Source organism: Arachis ipaensis, chromosome B9 (assembly GCF_059453495.1).
Source record: "Arachis ipaensis isolate K30076 ecotype BB chromosome B9, ASM5945349v1, whole genome shotgun sequence".
NCBI lineage: Eukaryota > Viridiplantae > Streptophyta > Magnoliopsida > Fabales > Fabaceae > Arachis > Arachis ipaensis.
The window spans coordinates 83,915,347-83,934,814 of NC_142444.1; positions in this window are offsets into that span (position 1 = coordinate 83,915,347).

Sequence of the window (19,468 nt, forward strand, 5' to 3'; positions counted from 1 at the left end):
ATGATTGAGAGGGAAAAGAATTTGAATTTTGGAGGTAGGTGGGGTTTATGGGGAAGAGTGGATGGATGTGAGTGGTTAAGGGTATTTGGGAAAGAGGTATAGAGGTGATTGGTGAAGGGTATTTGGGGAAGAGTGTTATGAAAAGGTGTGAAGAGGAGAGAAGAAGAGGTGGGGTAGGTGGGGATCCTGTGGGGTCCACAGATCCAGATGGGTCAAGGACTTAGCATTCCTGCTCCATTTAGGCGTGGTAAAAGCATTGCTTTTTGTTTTTCCATAACCATTAATGGCACCTAAGGCCAGAGAAACCTCAAAAAAGAGGAAATGGAAGGCAATTGCTTCCACCTCTGAGTCATGGAAGATGGAGAGATTCATCTCAAAGGTCCATCAAGACCACTTCTATGAAGTTGTGGCCAAGTAAAAGGTGATCCCTGAGGTTCCTTTTAAGTTTAAAAAGAGCGAGTATCCGGAGATCCGACAAGAGAATAGAAGAAGAGGATGGGAAGTACTCTCCAATCCTATTCAACAAGTCAGAATCTTAATGGTTCAAGAGTTCTATGCAAACGCATGGATCACTAGGAACCATGATCAAAGTATGAACCCGAATCCAAAGAATTGGCGTACAATGGTTCGGGGGAAATACTTAGATTTCAGTCCAAAAAATGTAAGGTTGGCGTTCAACTTGCCAATGATGCAAAAAAACGCATGCCCCTACATTAGAAGGGTCAACTTTGATCAAAGGTTAGACGAAGTCCTCATGGACATATGTGTGGAAGGAGCTCAATGGAAAGTTGACTCAAGAGGCAACCCGGTTCAATTGAGAAGACCGGACCTTAAGCCTGTAGCTAGAGGATGGTTGGAGTTCATCCAACGCTCTATCATTCCTACTAGCAACCAATCCGAAGTAACTGTGGATCGGGCCATCATGATCCATAGTATCATGATTGGCGAGGAAGTGGAAGTTCATGAGATTATACCTCAAGAACTCTACAAAGTGGCTGACAAGTCCTCCACTTTGGCAAGGTTAGCCTTTTCTCACCTCATTTGCTACCTCTGCAATTCGGCTGGGATTGACATAGAGGGAGATATCCTCATTGATGAGGACAAGCCCATCACTAAGAAAAGGATGGAGCAAACAAGAGATCATGGACCTCAACAAGAGCATGAGGAAATTCCTCACCATAAAATCCCTGAGATGTCTCAAGGGATGTACTTTCCTCCACAAAACTATTGGGAGCAAATCAACACCTCCCTAGGAGAATTAAGTTCCAACATGGGACAACTAAGGATGGAACACCAAGAGCACTCCATCATTCTCCATGAGATTAGAGAAGATCAAAGAGCTATGAGGGAGGAGCAACAAAGACAAGGAAGAGACATAGAGGAGCTCAAAGAGCACCATTAGTTCTTCAAGAAGAGGAAGACGCCACCCTCACTAAGGTGGACCCGTTCCTTAATCTCCTTGTTCTTATTTTTATATTTTTTGGTTTTTGAGCCTTATGTTTTATTTATGTTTGTGTCTTTACTATATGATCATTAGCGTTTAAGTGTCTATGTCTTAAAGCTATGAATGTCCTATGAATCCATCACCTCTCTTAAATGAAAAATGTCTTAATTACAAAAGAACAAGAAGTTCATGATTTTGAATTCATCCTTGAAATTAGTTTAATTATTTTGATGTGGTGACAATACTTTTTGTTTTCTGAATGAATGTTTGAACAGTGCATATGTCTTTTGAATTTGTTGTTTATGAATGTTAAAACTGTTGGCTCTTGAAAGAATGATGGAAAAATGAGAAATGTTATTTGATAATCTAAAAAAATCATAAAATTGATTCTTGAAGCAAGAAAAAGCAGTGAATAAACAAGGCTTGCGAAAAAAAAGAAGAAAAAATATGGCAAAAATAAAAGAAAAAAAGAAAGAAAAAGAAAAAGCAAAAGAAAGTAGAAAAAGCCAAGAGCTCTTTAAACCAAAAGGCAAGAGAAAAAAGCCAGTAACTCTTTAAACCAAAAGGCAAGGGTAAAAAGGATCCAAGGCTTTGAGCATTAATGGATAGGAGGGCCCACAGGAATAAAATCCTGGCCTAAGCAGCTAAAACAAGCTGTCCCTAACCATGTGCTTGTGGCGTGAAGGTGTCAAGTTAAAAGCTTGAGACTGAGCAGTTAAAGTCATGGTCCAAAGAAAAAAAGAGTGTGCTTAAGAACCCTGGACACCTCTAATTGGGGACTCTAGCAAAGCTGAGTCACAATCTGAAAAGGTTCACCCAGTTATGTGTCTGTGGTATTTATGTATCTGGTGGTAATACTGGAAAACAAAGTGTTTAGGGCCACGGTCAAGACTGATAAAGTAGCTGTGTTCAAGAATCAACATACTGAACTAGGAGAATCCATAACACTATCTGAATTCTGAGTTCCTATAGATGCCAATCATTCTGAACTTCAAAGGATAATGTGAGATGCCAAAACTGTTCAGATGCAAAGAGCTACTAGTCCCGCTCATCTAATTGGAGCTAAGTTTCATTGATATTTTGGAATTTATAGTATATTCTCTTCTTTCTATCCTATTTTATTTTCAGTTGCTTAGGGACAAGCAACAATTTAAGTTTGGTATTGTGATGAGCGGATAATTTATACGCTTTTTGGCATTGTTTTTACATAGTTTTTAGTATAATTTAGTTAGTTTTTAGTATATTTTTATTAGTTTTTAAATAAAAATCACATTTCTGGACTTTACTATGAGCTTGTGTGTTTTTTCTGTGATTTTAGGTATTTTCTGGCTGAAATTGAGGGACTTGAGCAAAAATCTTATTCAGAGGCTGAAGAGGACTGCAGATGCTGTTGGATTCTGACCTCTCTGCACTCGAAGTAGATTTTCCGGAGCTACAGAAACTTAATTTGCACGCTCTCAATTGCGTTGGAAAGTGGACATCCAGGGCTTTCCAGAAATATGTAATAGTCCATACTTTGCACGAGGTTTGACGATGCAAACTAGCGTTCAAACGCCAACTCCTTGCCCTATTCTGGAGTTAAACGCCAGAAACAGGTTGCAAATCAGAGTTAAACGCCAGAAACAGGCTACAACCTGGCGTTTAACTCCAAAAAGAGTCTCTACACATAAAAGCTCAATGCTCAGCCCAAGCACACACCAAGTGGGCCCGGAAGTGGATTTCTACATCATTTACTTATCTTATGTAACCCTAGCTACTAGTTTAGTATAAAAACTACTTTTAGTGATTTATTTCACATCTCTTGTTAGTCTTTGACTAATTTTCTGTTCTGAGATCACATTTAGGGGGCTGGCTTCGGCCATGCCTGAACCTTCATCACTTATGTATTTTTCAACGGTAGAGTTTCTAGACATCATAGATTAAGGTGTGGAGCTCTGCTATTCCTCATGAATAAATGCAAAGTACTATTGTTTTCTTATTCAATTCAAGCTTATTTCTATTCTAAGATATCCGCTTGCACTTCAACATGATGAATATGATGATCCGTGACACTCATCACTATTCTCAACCTATGAACGCGTGCCTGACAACCACTTCCGTTCTACCTTAGATTGAGCGTGTATCTCTTAGCTTCCATTCCGAAAGATCGGAGTCTTCGTGGTATAAGCTAGAATTATTGGCGGCCATTCCTGAGATCCGAAAAGTCTAAACCTTGTCTGTGGTATTCCGAGTAGGATCTGGGAAGGGATGACTGTGACGAGCTTTAAACTCGCGAGTGTTGGGCGTGTGACAAACGTAAAAGGATCAATGGATCCTATTCCAGCATGATCGAGAACTGACAGATCATTAGCCATGCGGTGACAGTGCATTTGGACCATTTTCACTGAGAGGATGGGAAGTAGCCATTGACAACGGTGATGCCCAACATACAGCTTGCCATGGAAAGGAGTATGAATGATTGGATGAAAGCAGTAGGAAAGCAGAGGGTCAGAAGGAACAAAAGCATCTCCATACGCTTATCTGAAATTCTCACCAATGAATTACATAAGTATTTCTATCCTATTTTATATTTTAATTATATTTTAATTATCGAATCTCCATAACCATTTGAATCCGCCTGACTGAGATTTACAAGGTGACCATAGCTTGCTTCAAGCCGACAATCTCCGTGGGATCGACCCTTACTCACGTAAGGTTTATTACTTGGACGACCCAGTGCCCTTGCTGGTTAGTTGTATTGGAGTTGTGAAAAAGAATATGAGATTATAAACGTGCGTACCAAGTTTTTGGCGCCGTTGCTAGAGATCACAATTTTGTGCACCAAGCAACTGAAAATAAAATAGGATAGAAAGAAGAGAATATACTATAAATTCCAAAATATCAACGAAAGTTAGCTCCAATTAGATGAGCGGGACTAGTAGCTTTTTGCACCTGAACAGTTTTGGCATCTCACTTTATCCTTTGAAGTTCAGAATGATTGGCATCTATAGGAACTCAAAATTCAGATAGTGTTATTGATTCTCCTAGTTCAGTATGTTGATTCTTGAACACAGTTACTTTATGAGTCTTGGCCGTGGCCCTAAACACTTTGTTTTTCAGTATTACCACCGCATACATAAATGCCACAGACACATAATTGGGTGAACCTTTTCAGATTGTGACTCAACTTTGCTAGAGTCTCCAATTAGAGGTGTCCAGGGTTCTTAAGCACACTCTTTTTTTGCTTTGGAACACGACTTTACCGCTCAGTCTCAAGCTTTTAACTTGACACCTTCACGCCACAAGCACATGGTTAGGGACAGCTTGTTTTAGCTACTTAGGCAAGGATTTTATTCCTGTGGGCCCTCCAATCCATTAATGCTCAAAGCCTTGGATCCTTTTTACCCTTGCATTTTGGTTTAAAGGGTTACTGGCTTTTTGCTTTTGCCTTTTGGTTTAAAGAACTCTTGGCTTTTTCTGCTTGCTTTTGCTTTTTCTTTTTCTTTCTTTTTCTTTTTCTTTCTTTTTTTCTTTTATTTTTGCTCAAAGCCTTGTTTATTCACTGTTTTTCTTGCTTCAAGAATCAATTTTATGATTTTTCATATTATCAAATAACATTTCTCCCTTTTCCATCGTTCTTTCAAGAGCCAACAGTTTTAACATTCATAAACAACAAATTCAAAACACATATGCACTGTTCAAGCATTCATTCAGAAAACAAATAGTATTGTCACCACATCAAAATAATTAAACTAATTTCAAGGATGAATTCGAAATCATGTACTTCTTGTTCTTTTGTAATTAAGACATTTTTCATTTAAGAGAGGTGATGGATTCATAGGACATTCATAGCTTTAAGACATAGACACTTAAACGCTAATGATCATATAGTAAAGACACAAACATAAATAAAACATAAGGCTCAAAAACCAAAAAATATAAAAATAAGAACAAGGAGATTAAGGAACGGGTCCACCTTAGTGAGGGTGGTGTCTTCCTCTTCTTGAAGAACCAATGGTGCTCTTGAGCTCCTCTATGTCTCTTTCTTGTCTTTGTTGCTCCTCCCTCATAGCTCTGTGATCTTCTCTAATCTCATGGAGAATGATGGAGTGCTCTTGGTGTTCCATCCTTAGTTGTCCCATGTTGGAACTTAATTCTCCTAGGAAGGTGTTGATTTGCTCCCAATAGTTTTGTGGAGGAAAGTGCATCCCTTGAGGAATCTCAGGGATTTCATGGTGAGGAATTTCCTCATGCTCTTGTTGAGGTCCATGATCTCTTGTTTGCTCCATCCTTTTCTTAGTGATGGGCTTGTCCTCATCAATGAGGATATCTCCCTCTATGTCAATCCCAGCCGAATTGCAGAGGTGGCAAATGAGGTGAGGAAAGGCTAACCTTGCCAAAGTGGAGGACTTGTCAGCCACTTTGTAGAGTTCTTGAGGTATAATCTCATGAACTTCCACTTCCTCCCCAATCATGATACTATGGATCATGATGGCCCGATCCACAGTTACTTCAGATCGGTTGCTAGTAGGAATGATAGAGCGTTGGATGAACTCCAACCATCCTCTAGCTACAGGCTTAAGGTCTGATCTTCTCAATTGAACCGGGTTGCCTCTTGAGTCAACTTTCCATTGAGCTCCTTCCACACATATGTCCATGAGGACTTGGTCCAACCTTTGATCAAAGTTGACCCTTCTAGTGTAGGGGCGTGCATTTTCTTGCATCATTGGCAAGTTGAACACCAACATTACATTTTCCGGACTGAAATCTAAGTATTTCCCCCGGACCATTGTACGCCAATTCTTTGGATTTGGGTTCATACTTTGATTATGGTTCCTAGTGATCCATGCGTTTGCATAGAACTCTTGAACTATTAAGATTCCGACTTGTTGAATAGAATTGGAGAGTACTTCCCATCCTCTTCTTCTAATCTCTTGTCGGATCTCCGGATACTCGCTCTTTTTGAACTTAAAAGGAACCTCAGGGATCACCTTTTTCTTGGCCACAACTTCATAGAAGTGGTCTTGATGGACCTTTGAGATGAATCTCTCCATCTCCCATGACTCAGAAGTGGAAGCAATTGCCTTCTCTTTCCTCTTTCTTGAGGTTTCCCAGCAACGGCGCCAAAAACTTGGTGCACGAATTGTAAATCACACTTTTCACAACTCGTACCACTAACCAGTGCACTTGCTGGTTAGTGGTACGAGTTGTGAAAAGTGTGATTTACAATTCGTGCACCAAGTTCTTTCACGAAATTGTGATCTCTAGCAACGGCGCCAAAAACTTGGTACGCACATTTATAATCTCAAGTTCTTTTTCACAACTCCGATACAACTAACCAGCAAGTGCACTGGGTCGTCCAAGTAATAAACCTTATGTGAGTAATGGTCGATCCCACGTAAGGTTTATTACTTGGACGAGCCAGTGCACTTGCTGTTTAGTTGTATCGGAGTTGTGAAAAAGAATTTGAGATTATAAACGTGCGTACCAAGTTTTTGGCGCCGTTGCTAGAGATCACAATTTCGTGCACCATGTTTTTGGCGCCGTTGCTGGGGATTGTTCGAGTTTGGACAACTGACGGTTCATCTTGTTGCTCAGATTAGGTAATTTTATTTTAATTTTAAGTTTTTATTTTTAAAGCTTTTTATTTTCAAAAAATTTTCAAAAATAAATTTCTTGGTGTTCATCTTGACATTCAAAGTGTTCTTGGTGTTCATCTTGACAATCAAAGTGTTCTTGCACGCATTGTGTGTTTTGATTCATAATTTTCATGTTTTGAGTCTTTTTGTTATTTTTCTCTTTCTTCATTAAAAATTCAAAAATCAAAAAAATATCTTTCCCTTTTTCTCTGATAAATTTTCAAAAATTTGGTTTGACTTAGTAAAAAATTTTTTAAAATTTAATTGTTTCTTATGAGTCAAGTCAAATTTTCAATTTAAAAATTCTATCTTTTTCAAATCTTTTTCAAAAATCAAATCTTTTTCATTTTTTCTTTCATATTTTCGAAAAGTTCAAATTGATTTTCAAAAATCTTTTTCTTATTTTGTTTCATAATTTCAAAATCTTTACTAACAATTAATGTGATTAATTCAAAAATTTTTAAAGATTGTTACTTGCCTATTAAGAAAGGTTCAATCTTTAAATTTTAGAATCATATCTTTTTGTTTCTTGTTAGTCAAGTAATCAACTTTAATGTTCAAAATCAAATCTTTTTAATTTCCTTTTCAAATCTTTTTCAAATTAAATTTTCAATCATATCTTTCAAGCATATCTTTTTCAAAACTTAATTTCAAAATCTTTTCTAACTTCTTATCTTTGCAAAATTGATTTTCAAAAATTTTTTTCAATTAACCACTTAACTTTTTGATTGATTTTTTTAAAATTCCTATCTTTTTCAAAACCATCTAACTACTTTTCTCTCACCAATTTTCGAAAATCACTAACCTCTTTTTCAAAATTTCTTTTCATTAATTAATTGTTTTAATTTTTAATTTTAATTTTACTCCTTCTCTTAATTTTCGAATTCTAACTACATTTTTTAAAAATAAAAACAAAAATATTTTTCCTTTTAGTTTAAATTAAATTCGAATTTTCTCCCGGCTCTCACCTCCTTCTATTTAATTATTTACTAACATTCCTCTTCTACTCATAATTCGAACCCACTCTTCTCCTCTGTGTTCGAATTTTTTCTCTTCTCCTTCTTCTATTCTTCTCTCCTTATACTTACATAAGGAATCTCTATACTGTGACATAGAGGATTCCATATTTTCTTTTCTATTCTCTTCTTTTTCATATGAGCAGGAACAAGGATAAGAACATTCTTGTTGAAGCTGAACCTGAACCTGAAAGGACTTTGAAGAGAAAGCTAAGGGAAGCTAAGGCATAACTCTCTAGAGAGGACCTGACAGAAAGTTTCGAAAAAGGAGGAGACATGGCCGAACCTAATAACAATGGGGGAGATGCAAGGAAGAAGCTTGGTGACTTTATTGCACCATCTTCTAACTTCTATGGAAGAAGCATCTCACTTCCTGCAATTGGAGCAAACAACTTTGAGCTTAAGCCTCAATTAGTTTCTCTAATGCAACAGAACTGCAAGTTTCATGGACTTCCAATGGAAGATCCTCATCAGTTTTTAGCTGAATTCTTATAAATCTGTGACACTGTCAAGACCAATAGAGTTGATCCCGAGGTCTACAGGCTTATGCTTTTCCCTTTTGCTGTAAGAGACAGAGCTAGAACATGGTTGGATTCACAACCTAAGGATAGCCTGAACTCTTGGGATAAGCTGGTCAGTGCTTTCCTGGCCAAATTCTTTCCACCTCAAAAGATGAGCAAGCTTCGAGTGAAAATCCAAACCTTCAGATAGAAGGAAGGAGAATCCCTCTATGAGGCTTGGGAAAAATACAAGCAACTGATCAAAAGGTGTTCTACTGATATATGCTTCCAGAATGGAGCATCATAAGTATATTCTATGATGGTCTGTCTGAGTTGTCAAAAATGTCATTGGACCATTCTGCAAGAGGATCTCTTCACGTGAAAACCCCTGTAGAAGCTCATGAACTCATTGAAATGGTTGAAAATAACCAGTTCATATACACCTCTGAGAGGAATCCTGTGAACAATGGGACGCCTCAAAAGAAAGAAGTTCTTGAAATTGATACTCTGAATGCCATATTAGCTCAGAATAAAATATTGACTCAACAAGTCAATATGATTTCTCAGAGTCTGAATGGATTGCAAACTGCATCCAATAGTACTAAAGAAGCATCTTCTGAAGAAGAAGCTTATGATCCTGAGAACCCTGCAATGGCAGAGGTGAATTACATGGGAGAACCCTATGGAAACACCTACAATCCTTCATGGAGAAATCATCCAAATTTCTCATGGAAGGACCAACAGAAGCCTCAACAAGGCTTCAATAATAATGGTGGAAGGAATAGGTTTAGCAATAGCAAGCCTTTTCTATCATCTTCTCAGCAACAGACAGAGAATTCTGAACAGAGTCATTCTTGCCTGGCAACCATAGTCTCTGATCTATCCAAGACCACACTAAGTTTCATGAATGAAACAAGGTCCTCCATTAGAAATTTGGAGGCACAGGTGGGTCAGCTGAGTAAGAATATTACTGAAACTCCTCCCAGTACTCTCCCAAGAAATACAGAAGAAAATCCCGAGAGTGCAAGGCCATAACCATGACCAACATGGCCGAACCTGGAGAGAGAGAGGAGGACATGAGTCCCAGTGAGAAAAGCCTCATGGGACGTCCTCTGGACAGAAAGGAGTTTCCCTTTGAGGAACCAAAGGAATCTGAGGCTCATACAGAGACCATAGAGATTTCATTAAACTTTCTTCTTCCATTCATGAGCTCTGGTGAATAGTCTTCCTCTGAAGAGGATGAAGACATCACTGAAGAGCAAGTTGCTAAATATATAGGAGCAATCATGAAGCTGAATGCCAAGTTATTTGGTACTGAGACTTGGGAGGATGAACCCCCCTTGTTAACTGGTGCACGAATTGTGAATCACACTTTTCACAATTCGTACCACTAACCAGCAAGTGCACTGGGTCATCCAAGTAATACCATACGTGAGTAAGGGTCGATCCCACGGAGATTGTCGGCTTGAAGCAAGCTATGGTTATTTTGTAATTCTTAGTCAGGAAATCAATGATAAGAGTGATTATGTTTATGAAGAGTAAAAAGCATAAATTAAATAGTCCTTATTATGCAGTAATGGAGAATATGTTGGAGTTTTAGAGATGCTTTGTCTTCTGAATCTCTGCTTTCCCCCTGTCTTCTTCTTCACACACGTAAGGTTCCTCCAATGGCAAGCTGTGTGTTGGTAGATCACCGTTGTCAATGGCTACCATCCATCCTCTCAGTGAAAATGGTCCGGGTGCGCTGTCACCGCACGGCTAATCATCTGTCGGTTCTCACTCATGCTGGAATAGGATCCATTGATCCTTTTGCGTCTGTCACTACGCCCATCCCTTGTGAGTTTGAAGCTCGTCACAGTCATCCAATCCCTGAATCCTACTCGAAATACCACAGACAAGGTTTAGACTTTCCGGATTCTCAAGAATGCTGCCAATGGATTATAGCTTATACCACGAAGATTCCGATTAAGAAATCCAAGAGATACTCATTCAATCGAAGGTAGAACGGAGGTGGTTGTTAGTCACGCGTTCATAGTTTGGGAATGGTGATGAGTGTCACGGATCATCCCTTCCATCATATTAAAGTGCAAATGAACATCTTAGATAGAAACAAGTGTGTTTGAATAGAAAATAGAAATAATTGCATTAATTCATCGGGACACAACATAGCTCCTTACCCCCAACGATGGAGTTTAGAGACTCATGCCGTCAAAGAGTACAAAGTTCAGATCTAAAATGTCATGAGGTGCAAAATAAATCTCTAAAAGTTGTTTAAATACTAAACTAGTAACCTAGGTTTACAGAAAATGAGTAAACTATGATAGATAGTGCATAAATCCACTTCTGGGGCCCACATGGTGTGTGCTGGGGCTGAGACTTGAGCTTTACACATGCCTAGGCTGTTTCTGGAGTTAAACGCCAGGTTGTAACCTGTTTTGGGCCTTTAACTCCAACTTGTAACCTGTTTCTGGCGTTTAACGCCAGAATAGGGCAGAGGACTGGCGTTGAACGCCAGTTTGCGTCATCTAAACTCGGGCAAAGTATGAACTATTATATATTGCTGGAAAGCGCTGGATGTCTACTTTCCAACGCAATTGAGAGCGCGCAATTTAGACTCCTTTAGCTCCAGAAAATCTACTTTGAGTGCAGGGAGGTCAGAATCCAACAGCATTTGTAGTCCTTTTTCAGCCTCTGAATCAGATTTTTGCTCAGGTTCCTCAATTTCAGCTAGAAATTACCTGAAATCATAGAAAAACACACAAACTCATAGTAAAGTCTAGAAATGTGATTTTTATTTAAAAGCTAATAAAAATATATTAAAAACTAACTAAATCATACTAAAAACTATGTAAAAACAATGCCAAAAAGTGTATAAATTATCCGCTCATCACAACACCAAACTTAAATTGTTGCTTGTCCCCAAGCAACTGAAAATCAAATAGGATAAAAAGAAGAGAATATACTATGAATTCCAAAATATCAATGAAACTTAGCTCCAATCAGATGAGCGGGACTTGTAGCTTTTTGCCTCTTGAATAGTTTTGGCATCTCACTTTATCCTTTGAAGTTCAGAATGATTGGCATCTATAGGAACTTAGAATTTAGATAGTTTTATCGATTCTCCTAGTTCAGTATGTTGATTCTTGAACACAGCTACTTTATGAGTCTTGGCCGTGGCCCTAAGCACTTTGTTTTCCAGTATTACCACCGGATACACAAATGCCACAGACATATAACTGGGTGAACCTTTTCAAATTGTGACTCAGCTTTGCTAGAGTCCCCAATTAGAGGTGTCCAGGGTTCTTAAGCACACTCTATTTTTACTTTGGACCTCGACTTTAACCGCTCAGTCTCAAGTTTTCACTTGACACCTTCACGCCACAAGCACATGGTTAGGGACAGCTTGGTTTAGCCGCTTAGGCCAGGATTTTATTCCTTTAGGCCCTCATATCCACTGATGCTCAAAGCCTTGGATCCTTTTTATTAGCCTTGCCTTTTGGTTTTAAGGGCTATTGGCTTTTTGCTCTTGCCTTTTGGTTTAAAGAGCTTTTGGCTTTTTCTGCCTGCTTTTTCTTTTTCTTTCTCTTTTTTTTTGCCATTTTTCTTTCTGCAAGCTTTGTTCTTCACTGCTTTTTCTTGCTTCAAGAATCATTTTTATGATTTTTCAGATTATCAAATAACATTTCTCCTTTTCATCATTCTTTCAAGAGCCAACATATTTAACATTCATAAACAACAATATCAAAAGACATATGCACTGTTCAAGCATTCATTCAGAAAATAAAAAGTATTGTCACCACATCAAAATAATTAAACTAGTTTCAAGGATGAATTCGAAAAGCATGTACTTCTTGTTCTTTTGTAATTAAAACATTTTTCATTTAAGAAAGGTGATGGATTCATAGGACATTCATAGCTTTAAGACATAGACACTAGATACTAATGATCATGTAATGAAGACACAAACATAAATAAAGCATAGAGAATGAAAACAGAAAAAATAAATAGACAAGTAGATTAAGGAACGGGTCCACCTTAGTGAGGGTGGCGTCTTCTTCCTTTTGAAGAACCAATAGTGCTCTTGAGCTCCTCTATGTCTCTTCCTTGCCTTTGTTGCTCCTCCCTCATAGCTCTTTGATCTTCTCTAATTTCATGGAGGAGGATGGAATGCTCTTGGTGCTCCACCCTTAGTTGTCCTAAGTTGGAACTTAATTCTCCTAGGGAGGTGTTAATCTGCTCCCAATAGTTTTGTGGAGGAAAGTGCATCCCTTGAGGCATTAGTGGTTATGGAAAAATAAAAAAAAAGCAATGCTTTTTCCACACCAAACTTAAAATGTTTGCTCGTCCTCGAGCAAAAGAAGGAGGAAAGGAGGAGATGGAGATGTGTGGTGGGTTCTGCCAAGGGTGAGGGAAGTGTGTATGAAAAGGTGTGGCAGGTGGGAATCCTGTGGGGTCCACAGATCCTGAGGGGTCAAGGACTTATCATCCCTGCTCCGTTGAGGTGTGCAAAAACGCCCTTAGTGTGCAATCCTAGCATTTAACGCCAGACTGCTGCTTGTTTCTGGCGTTAAACGCCAGCTTTTCTCCCTTTCTTGGCGTTAAACGCCAACTTGATGCTCTGTTCTGGCGTTAAACGCCAGTCTGGTGCTTGTTTCTGGCGTTTAACGCCAGTTTGCTGCTTCTTTCTGGCGTTAAACGCCAGTCTGATGCTTCTTACTGGCGTTTAAATGCCAGTAAGCTCTTCCTCCAAGGTAAGCTATTTTTAATGCTGTTTTTCATTCTGTTTTTGATTTTTCAGTTGTTTTTATGACTTCACATGATCATCAACCTAAAGAAAACATAAAATAGCAATGGAAAATAAATAGATATAATTAAATAACATTGGATTGCCTCCCAACAAGCGCTTCTTTAATGTCAATAGATTGACAGTGAGCTCTCATGGAGCCTCACAGATAATCAGAGCAGGGTTGGGGCCTCTCAACACCAAACTTAGAGTTTGGTTGTGGCCTCCCAACACTAAATTTAGAGTTTGAATGTAGGGGTTTTGTTTGACTCTGTATTGAGAGAAGCTTTTCATGCTTCCTCTCCATGGTTACAGAAGGAGAACCTTGAGTCTTATAGTTTGCAATGTCTGCAAACCACAAAGCTTCCTGAATAGCAAACAATTGCTTATCCGAAAAGGTTTCAGAGATCTCAGTAGGAGGGAGCGATGCTCCTACTATTGGTTCTATCCTGGACAGTGATCAGCTACTTGATTCTCTGTCCCTTTTCTGTCTCTTATTTCTATATCAAACTCTTGCAGAAGCAGCACCCATCTTATGAGCCTGGGCTTTGAATCCTATACAATCACTTTTGATCCTACTAAGTATGATCTAAACTTGTCAATGGCATAAACCACTGCAAGCAGCTCTTTTTCTGTGGTTGTGTAATTTTTCTGGGCATCATTTAAAACACGGCTAGCATAATAAATGACATGCAGAAGCTTGTTATGCCTCTGTCCCAATACTGCACCAATGGCATGGTCACTGGCATCACACATTAGTTCCAAAGGTAATGTCCAATCTGGTACAGAAATAACTGGTGGTACAGAAATAACTGGTGCTGTGACCAGCTTAGCTTTCAGAGTTTCAAACGCCTGCAGACACTCTGTGTCAAACACAAATGGTGTGTCAGCAGCTAGCAGATTGCTCAGAGGTTTTGTGATTTTTGAAAAATCCTTTATAAACCTCCTATAGAATCCTGCATGCCCCAGAAAGCTTCTGATTGCCTTAACATTGGTGGGTGGTGGTAATTTTTCAATTACCTCTACCTTAGCTTGATCCACCTATATTCCCTTGTTCGAAATTTTATGCCCAAGGACAATTCCTTCAGTCACCATAAAGTGATATTTTTCCCAATTTAAAACCAGGTTATTCTCTTGGCATCTTTTCAAAACAAGTGCTAGATGGTTAAGACAGGAGCTAAATGAGTCTCCAAATACTGAGAAGTCATCCATGAAGACTTCTAGAAATTTCTCTACCATATCAGAGAAGATAGAGAGCATGCACCTCTGAAAGGTTGCAGGTGCATTGCACAGACCAAAAGGCATTCTTCTATATGCAAATACTCCAGATGGACATGTGAATGCTGTTTTCTCTTGGTCCTGAGGATCTACTGCAATTTGGTTGTAACCTAAATAGCCATCCAAAAAGCAGTAGTATTCATGACCTGCTAGTCTTTCTAGCATCTGGTCCATGAATGGTAAAGGGAAGTGATCCTCCCTGGTGGCTGTATTGAGCCTTCTGTAGTCAATACACATACGCCACCATGTAACTGTTCTTGTAGGAACCAGTTCATTTTTTTCATTATGAACCACTATCATACCTCCCTTCTTAGGGACAACATGGACAGGGCTCACCCAGGGGCTATCAGAAATAGGATAAATAATCCCAGCCTCTAGTAACTTAGTGACCTCTTTCTACACCACCTCCTTCATGGCGGGATTTAGCCGCCTCTGTGGTTGAACCACTGGCTTAGCATCATCCTCCAATAGGATCTTGTGCATGCATCTGGCTGGGCTAATTCCCTTAAGATCACTTATGGACCACCCAAGAGCTGTCTTGTGTGTCCTTAGCACCTGAATTAGTGTTTTCTCTTCCTGTGGCTCTAAAACAGAGCTTATGATTACAGGAAAAGTGTCACCTTCTCCCAGAAATACATATTTCAGGGATGGTGGTAGTGGTTTAAGCTCGGGTTTAGGAGGTATCTCCTCTCCTGAGGAGTTTTCAGAGGTTCTTTTATTTCCTCTGGTTCCTCCAGATCAGGCTGAACATCTTTAAAAATGTCCTCTAGCTCTGATTTGAGACTCCCAGTCATATTGACCTCTTCCACCAGGGAGACAATAATATCAACGCTTAGGCAGTCTTCTGATGTGTCTGGATGTTGCATAGCTTTGACAACATTTAACTTAAACTCATCCTCATTGACTCTCAGGGTTATCTCCCCTTTTTGGACGTCAATGAGGGTTCGTCCAGTTGCTAGGAATGGTCTTCTTAGAATGAGAGTTGCACTCTTGTGCTCCTCCATTTCCAGCACTACAAAGTCAGTAGGGAAGGCAAATGGCCCAACCTTGACAATCATGTCCTCAATTATGCTTGATGGGTATTTAATGGAGCCATCAGCAAGTTGGAGACATATCCGGGTTGGTTTGACTTCTTCAGTTAAACCAAGCTTGCTGATAGTGGATGCAGGTATTAGGTTGATGCTTGCCCCAAGATCACATAAAGCTGTCTTGGTGCAATTTCCCTCTAATATGCATGGTATCATAAAGCTCTTGGGATCTTTAAGCTTTTCTGGGAAGCTTTTCAGAATGACTGCGCTGCATTCTTCAGTGAGGAGAACTCTTTCAGTTTCTCTCCAATCCTTCTTATGACTCAAGATCTCCTTCATAAACTTGGCAAAAGAGGGTATTTGCTCAAGTGCCTCTGCAAATGGAATCTTTATTTCAAGAGTCCTGAGATAGTCTGCAAAGCGGGCAAATTGCTTATCCTGCTCCGCTTGGCGGAGTTTTTGAGGATAAGGCATTTTGGCTTTATATTCTTCAACCTTAGTTGCTGCAGGTTTATTTCTTACAGAGGCAGGTTGAGAAGCCTTCTTGAGGGAGTTATTATCAGCACTTGCAGGTGTCTGATCCCTCACTGGCGTTTGGATGCCAGGGTTAGAAGCTTGATTGGCGTTGGATGCCAACTTCTTGCCTGTTTCTGGCGTTTGAACGCCATAACTGAGCTTCCATTGGGCGTTTGACGCCAGCTCCTTGCCTGTTTCTGGCGTTTGAACGCCAGAGTTATTCCTTTCTGGGCTCTTACTGTCCTCAAAAGGATTTTGGGTAGCAGGTTGCTCATCCTCTGTCAGCTGTTCTTTTCTTGGCTTCCTGCTGCTTTAAGTTGGAGTATTTAACGTTTTTCCACTTCTTAATTGAACTGCTTGGCACTCTTCTGTTATCTGTTTTGATAACTGCTATTTTGTTTTATTCAATTGTGATTCCATATCCTTGTTAGCAATTCTGGTCTCTTGTAGCATCTCCTTAACTTCTGCTAACTGCCTTGTTATAGAAGATTGTTGCTGATTGAGTTCAGCAACTTGTTCCTGAGGACTAAAGTCAGTTGATACTGCCTTAGCTTCTTCTTTCATGAAGGACTCATTACTTATGTATAGATGCTGATTTCTAGCAACTATATCAATAAGCTTTTGAGCCTCTTCAATAGTCTTTCTCATGTGTATAGATCCACCAGCTGAGTGGTCTAGAGATATCTGAGCTTTTTCTGTAAGCCCATAGTAGAAGATGTCTAATTGCACCCACTCTGAAAATATTTCAGAGGGGCATTTCCTTAGTATCCCTCTGTACCTCTCCCAAGCGTTATAAAGGGATTCATCATCCTCTTGTTTAAAGCCTTGGATGTCCAGCCTTAGCTGTGTCATCCTTTTTGGAGGGAAATATTGATTCTGGAATTTGTCTGATAACTGTTTCCATGTTCTTATGCTTGCTGTAGGTTGGTTATTTAACCACCTCTTAGCTTGATCTTTTACAGCAAACAGAAACAGTAACAGCCTGTATATGTCCTGATTTACCTCCTTGTCATGCACTGTGTCAGCAATTTGCAAGAACTGCGCCAGAAACTCAGTGGGTTCTTCCTGTGGAAGACCGAAATACTGGCAATTTTACTGCACCATGACAATGAGCTGAGGATTTAGCTCAAAACTGATTGCTTTGATGGGAGGTATACAGATGCTACTCCCATATGCAGCAGTAGTGGGGTTAGCATATGACCCCAGAGTCCTTCTGGACTGTTCATTTCCACTTAGGTCCATGATGGAGAAAGGGAGATGATGCGGATTGCAAATAAATTTGTTTTCGAAAACCGAAATTAAAATAAAATAAAATAAAATAAAATAAATAAAAAATTGACTATAATTTGAAAATTAGAAGAAAAAGAAATAAAAGAAAATTGAAAACTAAATTAATTAATTAAAAAGATTTGAAAAAAAAATGTGGGTGAGGATTTTCGAAAAAATGAAGAGAGAGAAATTGGTTAGGAAGTTTTGAAAAGGATATGTCTTAAAATTAAAGATACTTGTAAGAAAATAAAATAAAATAAATAAAAAAGAAAAGATATGAAAAAGGTTTGATTTTAAGATTTGAGATTAGAAAAGATAAGATAAGCTAGGTAAGAGAAAATAAGGAATTTAAATTAAAAAGTTTTGAAATTTAAATTTGAAATTTTGAAATTTGAAAATTGAAATTTGAATTTTTAAATTTTAAATTTTGAATTTTGAATTTGTGGAAAAGTCAACAATATAAGATAAGGATTTGAAAAAGATTTAAATTTTGAAAGATTTGATTTTTAAATTTGAAAATTAAATTTTGAATTATAAATTTTGAAATTTGAATTTTGAATTTTGAAAGTTGAAATTTGAAATTTGAAATAAGATAAGATAAGTTTTTGAAAAAGATATAATTTTTTTTTGAAAAAGATTTGAATTTTGAAATTTTAAAACAAATATAAGATAAAATAAAAATTTTAAAATAAAATCTGAATTTTTAAAAGGAAAATTCAAAAAATTAATTAAAATAAAGGAAAAAGATATTTTTGAATTCAATGAGGAAAGAGAAAAACAATAAAAAGACACAAAACTTAAAATTTTTAGATCTAATGCTCCTTATTTTCGAAAATTTGGAGGAAAAATACCAAGGAACACCAAACATAAAAATTTTAAGATCAAAATGCAAGAAAGACTCAAGAACACCTTGAAGATTCACAAGAACACGAAGAACAAAAATCAAAGACTCAAAGGACTCAAGAACATAAAAAAAGAACACCAAACTTAAAATTTTTAGAAAACCAAAAATAAATTTTCGAAAATTAAATAAAAACTAACAAGAAAACACCAAACTTAAAACATGCAACTAGACTCGAAAAGAAAACTCTAAAGATTAATAAAGAAAAATAATAAATTTTTGGAAAATTTTTTTGAAAAGAAAATAAAAGACTCTGACCCAAAAGACAAAATTTTCCTAATCTAAGCAACAAGATGAACCGTCAGACGTTCAAACTCGAACAATCCCCGGCAACGGCGCCAAAAACTTGGTGCATGAATTGTGAATCACACTTTTCACAACTCGTACCACTAACCAGCAAGTGCACTGGGTCGTCCAAGTAATACCTTACGTGAGTAAAGGTCGATCCCACGGAGATTGTCGGCTTGAAGCAAGCTATGGTTATTTTGTAATTCTTAGTCAGGAAATCAATGATAAGAGTGATTATGTTTATGAAGAGTAAAAAGCATAAATTAAAAAGTACTTATTATGCAGTAATGGAGAATATGTTGGAGTTTTGGAGATGCTTTGTCTTCTGAATCTCTGCTTTCTCCTTGTCTTCTTCTTCATGCACGCAAGGTTCCTCCTATGGCAAGCTGTGTGTTGATGGATCACCGTTGTCAATGGCTACCATCCATCCTCTCAGTGAAAATGGTTCGGGTGCGCTGTCACCGCACGGCTAATCATCTGTCAGTTCTCACTCATGCTGGAATAGGATCCATTGATCCTTTTGCGTCTGTCACTACGCCCAACCCTTGTGAGTTTAAAGCTCGTCACAGTCATCCAATCCCTGAATCCTACTCGAAATAGCACAGACAAGGTTTAGACTTTCCGGATTCTCAAGAATGCTGCCAATGGATTCTAGCTTATACCACGAAGATTCCGATTAAGAAATCCAAGAGATACTCATTCAATCGAAGGTAGAACGGAGGTGGTTGTCAATCACGTGTTCATAGTTTGGGAATGGTGATGAGTGTCACGGATCATCCCTTCCATCATATTGAAGTACGAATGAACATCTTAGATAGAAACAAGCG